The sequence below is a fragment of the Cryptomeria japonica genome, chromosome 5 (genome assembly GCF_030272615.1).
Source record: "Cryptomeria japonica chromosome 5, Sugi_1.0, whole genome shotgun sequence".
NCBI classification, from domain to species: Eukaryota; Viridiplantae; Streptophyta; class Pinopsida; order Cupressales; family Cupressaceae; genus Cryptomeria; species Cryptomeria japonica.
Genome location: NC_081409.1, coordinates 544266219 through 544275937, shown reverse-complemented (window position 1 = coordinate 544275937; position 9719 = coordinate 544266219).

Here is a 9719-nt window from a genome sequence, read left to right as displayed (position 1 = left end):
TGGATCATGCTAATCAAGTGATTGCAGATATGCAGAGACAAATGCAAAAATCACTGAAAGTCAGAAGAAGATTATCTGATGATTTTTAGGACTCACAAGAGTTGGTGGAACAAATTGAGACATCATCTGAGAACAACATATCAGAAGAGTCGAAAGAAATGATTGTATAATTGAAAAAAAAGAACAAAGCATTGAATGATCAGCTAAAATCAATGAGAAGGAAACGTGAGTATTTTAGCACACAAATGACTGAAAAAATCTTGATGCATTGAGAATAGCTAAAGATAACATAAGAGATATAGAAAGAGAAAAACAACAACTAGAAGCATTGGTGTCTGAAAAGAATGATGAAATCATACGGATGACTGGAATTCAACATAATCTGTCTGATCAATTGGGTTATGCACATCATGAAGCAAATCTAAAAGAAAATGAGAATCAAGTATTGAAACTTGAATTATCAAGATTGACCGATGAACTTGAAGCAGAAAAGAAGTCAAAAGAAACACTGAAGAAAAGTTATGAAGTGTCAAGAATGTTGGATGAGCAACTAAGCATAAGATCACCCAACAAATCTGTCGGACTCGGTTACAAAAGAAACAACTCTACCGACAAAGGAATCAACACCGTCGAGAAAGGAGAATCATCAAAGAAGGCTGGAAACAAAGAAAAGTTGAAAGATAAGAAGCCTATTTGCAATTACTGTGGAAAACAAGGACATACTGCCAACATGTGTCAAATAAGAAAAGGTAAGCAACTGAATGTCACTAGGTCTGATGGTTATTGTTACAATTGCAATAAGTATGGTCACACATCTAATCAATGTAGGACAAAGTCTGTTAGCAATTATCAGAAGGAAAGATTCAAGGGGTTTTGCAAAAACTGCAATAGATATGGACACAATACTAAGAAGTGTTGGTTTAAGCAGAAAAACTATATGTGGTCTTCATACCGAGCAAATACTAGAAGCTACCGAACTCACACAGATCTTAACCGACAATATAGTACAGTACCATGGGATTACAATACAAGGATATGGTGTGAATGTTGTGGAAGATATGGACATATAAGTGCCAACTATATGATAAGGTTTGGAATGAACAACCGAAGATCATGGAGAAATACTGGAATGGCATGTTTTCATTGTCAAAAAGTTGGACACTTGGCTAAAGATTGTAGAGATCAACCCAGAGGAGATACTAAAGAGATAAGAATCAAATTACAGAAAATCTAGAAAAAGAAGGGAAATGGGTCAAATAAGGAAGAAAGAACCTTACCTACCGAGTTAGGTGCATCTACTTCAAATTAATCATAAAGGTATGAAGGGACTATGTTTTCTCAAGGTTAGATCTTAACAGTTCCTATTTAATCATGAACACAATTCCAAAATCTGCATACCTAAGATGCAATAACATTGTTAAATACTATCTAGTCTTTTGAAGTACCAAAGAAGTCGGTAAATGCAGTAAACCTGTCTAGTCGGTAAAAGCATATAAGGAAGATAGTCAGTTTAGTGGAACCGAGTGCATTTAATGCTTATCTTACCTAACTGCACGAAGCCCGATAAGGTAAAGGTTGTATTTAAAGTTCTTTGTGCGGTTATTTTACACTTACCAATTTTCAAAGAGCGGAGTTAAGCGAATCAAAGGCAATCAAACATTTCCAGAGCGAATTTCAAGGTATTTTCACACAATCTTAAGCGCATTTTCAAGAAATTTAATCGGTCAATATCAGTTGTGAATATTTGCATTATATTTACTAAGTTGAAAGCGTTTTCTGGTTAGTTGAAACCCTAAGCTATTTCGTTAGTAGAAATCCAAGTTTGAAATGGCTCCCAAGATGCAGAAACCTGTTGTAATTGAGACTATTGAGAAGCCCTCACTAAAGTATTCCTTACCTCCCAAAGTGGCATCTGAACCCGATGCGAAAACTGCATTCTTTCTTATTCTGGATAGGGTTCTATTGGTTGAAGATGTCATATTTTATACTAAGTGTCATGTTGAAGAGATAGGTCATACCGAAATTAAGGACATGTATGATGAATTATGCACCGATGGAATCCTGGATAGTAAGTTTGAGCATATCAAAGTTAAGGGATTGACCGAAGCCCTAACCTATCCTCGAGTTTTCAAACCCCAATGGGTCAAATTTGTCTTGAGCAGAGTGCATGATGACTTTATGTGGTTAGAGGATCAACCATTCAAGATCACCAAGGAGATTATTCACTCAATAACTAGATACCCTATATTTGACCATGCCCAAGCACAGAAGATGATTTCACAGAAGGAATTGATAACTTTAACCGGAGTTGAGTCTGATTGTAGAGATCTTAAGTTGAATAATGTAACTGATGCAGAACTAAAGTTTGCAATTAGAGTCATTGGTTATTGTTTCTTCCAATCGGCAAGAGAAAATAGTGTACCGTGTGCAGCTATAGATTTGGCCTATAAAATTGTGAAAAAAGGGTATGAAAGTTGATTTATGTGAAGTATTGTTGAAGAACCTTTTTGAAAATATCAACACAATAAGGAAACTTAAGAAGAATAACACTGCTAACACACTAAAGTTTGGGTCACTCTTAGTGTGTATGTTCTTCTATTTTCAAAAGTTCTTTCCTTCAGTCGGTAACATCGTTTGGGAATTACACCAACCAATCACCCATCAAATAAATGATTTTATCAATCAGCTAGGTGATAATTTCAATGAGATAATGGATGATTACTTTAACAAATTTCAGGACAAGATGCATAACAGGTACAGGATCCCACCTCATCTAGTGGAAAAATATAAGGATACTATATGTTTTGAAGTGGACACCAACTACTGTTATGTCAATGCAGTAGAACCCAGAACTCAATCTTTACCACCTATGGGTTATGAGATTGATTTTGATATTACTCAACAACAAATAGATGCCTTTTTGGCACTTCCAAGGCACTCGACCGAGATCAGGTATGGTACCTATGAAGAGGTAAAAGAAAAAGTAAAAATGAGCATTGTGGTACCAAAGGCTACCAGAAAAGCCATTAAAATGATGAAAGTTTTAATTGAGAAATTTGGAGAAGGTTCTACCTCCACACCTACTAAGCCAGTAGGTAAGAAAAATGATCAACTTACAATCGAGGAAGAATCTGAAGCTCAAGAAGTCGCAATTACACTGAGCACCGAGTTGCCAAAGGGCAAAATTTTGAAAAGAAAGAAACAGGATACAATTAAGGTATTACCGACTCCACTAGTTAAGTGACCTAACACTAGATCATATGGTGTGTCACCCGGTAAGAGGCAGAAAAATGTTCAATTGCCTAAAGTTACAAAGACTTATAGAAAGTCGACTAGAAGACTCATTTTGAATAAGGAGTCAAGTGACACAAAATCTGAAGATGCAAATAAATTTCATATTGTTAAAAGCACAAAGGAAGATGTACACAGTGTTGACAATTTTTGTGCAAAATTGAAACAATATGGAGGATTTGGATCATTTAGGTATGTAAAATATGACTACCAAATAGAAGAAGAGAAGAGGCAACTAGAAGAGTCAGTAGTGTGTACACTTCTCAAATTCCGAGTAGTTCCATTGGAAGTAACTGATTTTCTTCCAAAAGCATTGTACTCTCATATTGACAACATATGGAAATATGCTATGGACTTGGAGAAATGGATTAGAGAAAGAGTTTTGGTACATCTCTTTCCAGACATGTCGGTAGATGATATAAGAAATCATTTGAAAAACTACCAGACAAATTTTCAAGTAAAGCAAAGGGCCTTGAAAATGATGAATGGTCTTTATCTTGAAGTAGAGAAGGAAACTAAAGAAAAATGGCAAGACGTATTCAGAATTTAGACTGAAGAGCCTCAAGGTGAAGTGGAAATAGTTGACATCACCGAGCAAGATCCTGCTTCAACTATTCAACTAGATGAAGATGTCATGGACACTGAGGCACAGGAAGAAGAGATGATAGAAGGAAATGCCTATGCCAAACTGGTATCAAGTGAATCAGTCTTGGAACAAGTTAAGTCCTATCCTCCGGTAACTCAACAAGTGTCAACCAAGAAACCTCAGGACACAGAACAAGGTAAAGAGGATCAAAAGGCTATACAAGGTGAATCTATCTCTCAGGCCACAGACAAGAAAACTTCTCAAGCACCTACAAACACTAAAATTGTTGCCACTGAGACCCCAAGCAAGGAAACACCGAAGGTTACATCAAAGGCTACAGAAATTGACAAAAGTGTTGCTTCCATCGAGCAATATACCGAGGAAGAACAAGCCTCTAAAGTTGTTGTACTCATTCAACCGGTGAAGGCATCATCATCCAAAGAGAAGAAAGCAAAGAAGCACAGTTTTAAGGTAGATCTGTCAAAGCCTATTGTGTTGCCAAATGTTGACATTTCAAAACTAAAAGGGAAAGCACTTATTGAATTCGGAGAGCTTTGTAAAGCCAAAGCAGAACAGGAAAAACAGATAGCTATTCAGAAGAAGAACCGAGTACTACAGAAGGTCAAAGCATTATTGATAGACATGCTACCTGAAGCTACCGTAAATAAAGATGTTGTCATCCATATGCAACTAGATGAACTACTCACTCAATTAGAAGCATCAGGAGTAGACGCATCAAAATACCTTAGCAAATTAAAAGAAAAAGAGCTAATTGCCAAGATGATTGAAGAAGTGCAGAAAGCAATTGCTATAGGTAAAGTCAAGCTTGTTGGATTCATTACTGAGTTGTCCCCTCAACTCAAGTACATTATTTATTTATTCTAGAAGTTATGTACATTTTCATTCTTTATTAAAGATATCAAGCATAAGACCGAAGTCATTGAAAAAGAGATTACCGATCTCTCCAATACACTGACTACCGAGCCCAATTCTATTCAGCATTTTTATACAAAACTACAAACTCTTATGGCTCAGCAGTTAGAACTTCGGAATGAAGAGCAAAAAATAAGGATGGATATCATGACTCTTCAAACATTATTTATTCCCCATTTATCATCCGTTCAAGAGCAGATCAATCGAGCTACACAATTATCCACTCAAACAGAGGGAATCACTTTAGATGGTTTGATTTCACTGTCAACTGATATTACAGTTCAGAATTCTTTAATGGAAAGTGTCAAGGATGCACTTACCAATGCTCTCAAAGATGCTCGTACTAAGTATAAATCTATTTTTGACCAGTTGCCCCCACCTAATGGTAACTAGTTTTGATTTTTGTCAAAAAGGGGGAGTGTACCGAGTATACAGAGTATCTGAGTGTACAGAATTTATACTATCTACCAAGTGTACAGGTGACATTGACAGGGGGAGCATGGAACATCAAGAGCATGCAAATCAAGTTATGTATAGCATATTGATAAGGGGAGTATGTACTTGAAGTATGTATTTGAACAAATGTATATACTATCATTTCAGTCAAATTTTGTAAGTATATAAATTTTTTGTTTTGACTTTGAAAGGAGTTTTGTCAAACATACCAAACTAATGTCAAAAGGGGAGATTGTTACTATTTACTAAGTTGTCATTAGTTTTATGTCCAAAGTCATCCTATATACTCTAGTCGGTTAATACTACCGAAATATTTAGTCGGTATGTACTAAGGTTGTTGGTTATAGAAGAAAGGCTAGTCACCGAGATGAAAGATACCGAGCTGCCTACCGAGCAACAAAGAAGGTATACCGAGTTAATCTTAACCAAGTGGAAACGTGTTACCAGATTCAATGAACCTGGACACATATGTGGAAACGTGTTACAAGATTCAAGAACGGGGAACCGTTATTACATAGGAAATTGCATTCAAAGATTTTGTATGATTTTGAGGAAGTTTATCCAATGAAATAATTTCTATGTTTATTCATTCGATAAAACATGTTTGTATGATCGATGTATGAACAAGATCACCATCTCAGATATCTATATATACGGAGTAATTTGAGTATCTAATAAGAAGGGAAGATTGATGATTTGAAAATGAAAATCATGAGAGAAGATAAGATGTGAAGAGTGACAAAGATATTCAAAGGTCACCGAGAAGGTTTTTTAGAAAATAGTTTAAGGGACAGAGTATATAGAAGAGGTCACCGAGTTGATTTATCAATTACCGAGGTATGCTATGAGCAAAGTAATTTCATATTGAGCATATAGAGTCTGCTATAACATTTCAGATGTAAAGTTGCAGATATTTGTAAATATTTTTGATTGAATTATTTGAGTTGTCATAGAAACCTTTAACAGGGTAAAAGACTCTAACAAAGTCTATAAATTATAAAGCCTCTAACCAGGTACAACATTTTGTAAAAGTGTTTGTAAAATCCTTTAGAAAAGTAGATCTAAAGATCTTGATACTCCTAACAAGGTAAGCTATCAGAAATAGCTAAACATGTAGGTCTAACCGAGCAACCTTTATTATTGCAGTAGTGAAGTTGTGGGTGCCATCCCCACCGCAGTTTTTCTCTCTAACAAAGAGTTTCTGCATAACCAAAATATTTGAGTAATGGAGTGAAATGTGTATGAATGTTATTTCTATGATTATGTTTTAGCATTATATATTATGAGATCAGCTATACACAGTTTATGTTTATCAGTAAGATTGTTTTTGAAGAAAAGTTTTGAAGTACTGATTCACCCCTCCCCTCTCAGTACATTAGCTTTCCTAGTTGGACCTAACAAAGCTACCATATATACTTATAAATTCTATTGCTTCATCTGACATCCTCTTGTTCACATGACCCTAGAGCTCAAAACCAAGTTTTCCTGCGAAGGCACCATTCCATCTATCAATTCGTTCTACATGTTTTTGTTGTTGTAACAAAGGATAATAATCATATATCTTCATGCCATCCACCCATGATTCATTTAGCAAAGCAGACCAATCTCTTGTACAAGCTAATATGTAGAAAAGGTAAGAGGACATATAAAAACCAGACATTCCCACAAAGTTACTCAAGCCTTCATGAAGTCTCTCGGCAATCACCTGAGCCCAATCAAGGTATATGTCACCAGATAACAGCACCTGAATGTAAAAATACATCCAATCTTCCTAGTAAAAGGAGTGTGAATTACCCTTCAGCCTATTCAGAAGTATCACAATGTCTCGCACTTCTATGATGAAGTTCTCTCTAGTCAGGGGCTTTGGCGGCCATGACCCTCCTTTTTGAACTTTTAGGAGCCAATTTCTAGCAATTACACACCTGTACATACTCTTTTTTCTCTGAGAAGTAGGCATATGAGGTTCCAATAGTCCAATCCTCATATAATTCCTTGTGTGGGATTCCCATCACCGCTATTACTATTTCTCTATTGATACTAACTAGCGGCTCACCATCACTGGTTCTTATACATATATTCTCTGCATCATACCTATTCATGCAAGCAATCACCAAATCTCGACATGGTCCAACAAGCGGAAATGCAGCAGCTTCAACAAGACCACTTTTTACTATTTTCTCCATCATCAAACCAGTTTGAGGGTTCTTGGTTATTTCTATGAAATCTCCTAAATCGGCATGAGCCAAGGAAGTATCTTCTAGCTCTGGTAACATGCTCACTAGACACGAGGTCTAGCCAAGCTTCGCCAATACCGGCCTCATACTGCCTATCTATATTTCTAAACAAGCAATTCTAAAACAGGGCAGAGTTTTATTCCAACAAGCTAAAGATTTTCTTCCTACACTGATAAATCTTCAAAACTAAAGAAATACAGCATAGGGGAATCGTCTGAACTTACCCGTTACCAACATGAAACTGGAAACCGTCACAGGAAATCATAGCTGAATTTACCTTTGGCGCCTCCAATTTGCTCAATTATAGTAGCTGCAACCCTTACAAATTATGGAGATGAATTCATATATTCCTTTTGAACAGACAAGAAAATATCAAGAAAACCACACACGCTTCATAATGATTCACTTATGCGTGTGAAGTAACAGTGAAATGACTAAAAATCTGACACCTTCTTAATTATCCATCACTTCTGCACAAACAGTTGATGCTCTCATGATTGCTTTTCATGTTTAAAATTTTAAACTGTTAGGTACTAGGAATATTCCTCTGTGTTGCGCCACTTTCAGTATTAACAAAAGCCTTAGAATCAGTTTTCAAGTGAAACTTATGAACCTTGAACCATCTCATGAAGAGTTCAATGGTTCAAGTTCAACCGGAAAGTATAACAATGAACTAGCGACACAAAACAATACCGGGAACGAGCAATAATTATGATTATCAAACAAGAACTTTGAACCGTTGAACCGTAAAGCCAAATGGTTCACGGGTTCAAAGTTCAAAACCGACTTAACACATATTGACATCCGCTCGTTAAGCAACATCATATAGCCGCGACTCACAAAGACATTTTGAACCTTTTGAACCTTTGAACCAAAAATACAAATGGTTCACAGGTTCAAAGTTCAAAACATACAACAATAACGTGCTTGCTTTAGTGGAGACAAAGACTGTTGATGACCTTTTTTCTAAAATGCGCCTTGAACCTTGAACCTTTTGAACTGTTTTTAAGAGTTCAACAGCTTAAGTTCAATACGAAGGAGTACAAAAAGACCCGAAAGAAATAAAGACACCATAAGGCAACCCGCGAGCTTGATCATTAAAAATGGAAAATTGTAGGCGGGCTAACACAAAGCATTCTTATTTGATAACTTAATTTCCTTTCAAGCAATTTTAGGATTCATAATTAAGAAAGAAAATAATTAAAGATAAAAAATTTGCTACTTCAAATGGAAGATTTAGGTGGTTTATCAATGATGCGATTATACTCAAGCTTATTCGTAAATGGTTTTTCCTTTCAACAAGTAAGTATTAAATTCATTTTCAAAGTCTTGTTATTTAATCATTTAATTTCAAGCAATTTAGTATCTTTCAGGTATTAGGATTCATACTTCAAGTGTATTGGTTTGTTCCAAAACAATTGTATCTTACAAGTAATTCAAATATTTTTCAGGAGTTATATTTTACAAGTATAATAGTTTCCAAGCAATTAGTACTTTATTTAGTTCAAATTTCAAAGTTTTAATTATTATCATAGTTTTATCTCAAGAAAATGCTACTCCAAAGTAGCTAATTTGTTTATGTTCCTTTCAAATACGTAAATTTATACCTTATTTTTTAATTTCAAATGATAATTCCTTGTATGTAATAGTTTATTTTTCATAATTGTATTAGTATATTGTTTTACTTAAGATTCATGAATTCAAAGTTAGATTCCTAGTTAGACAACTAAACAAGAGGAGTTGAAACCAAAAACCTTAGCAGTATTCGGTATCTATGGTGCCTCTGCATCACACTTACGGGTAATGTCATTGTGTTGAATTACTGCACTTAACACCTAATAAAGCTGCAACAAAGGCATATGTGGCATCATCCCTCTAAATCGCCAAGGAGAAATAAGGGTCATTTGAAGTTAAAATCCAAGGGGCGGGTAATCCCCCTTGGATCGATAATCAAAAAAGATAATTCTTAAATGAATTTACATCGGCTTAGTTAAACCTTAGAAAACCCCATTAGGGTTTGGTTGCGTGTTATGATTTTGGAATTTATTTATTTTATCTTGACGATTTCAGCAGATGATAATGGATTAAGGGTGATGTATTTAATAGGAAATAGGTCTTAGTTGTTTTAGGCCACAAGCAAAAGGCCACCTTGAGCCTTTTTGCTATAAAGCTACCATCATGGGTAGCAACCACATAGAAACTGTCTGGGACAATGACCC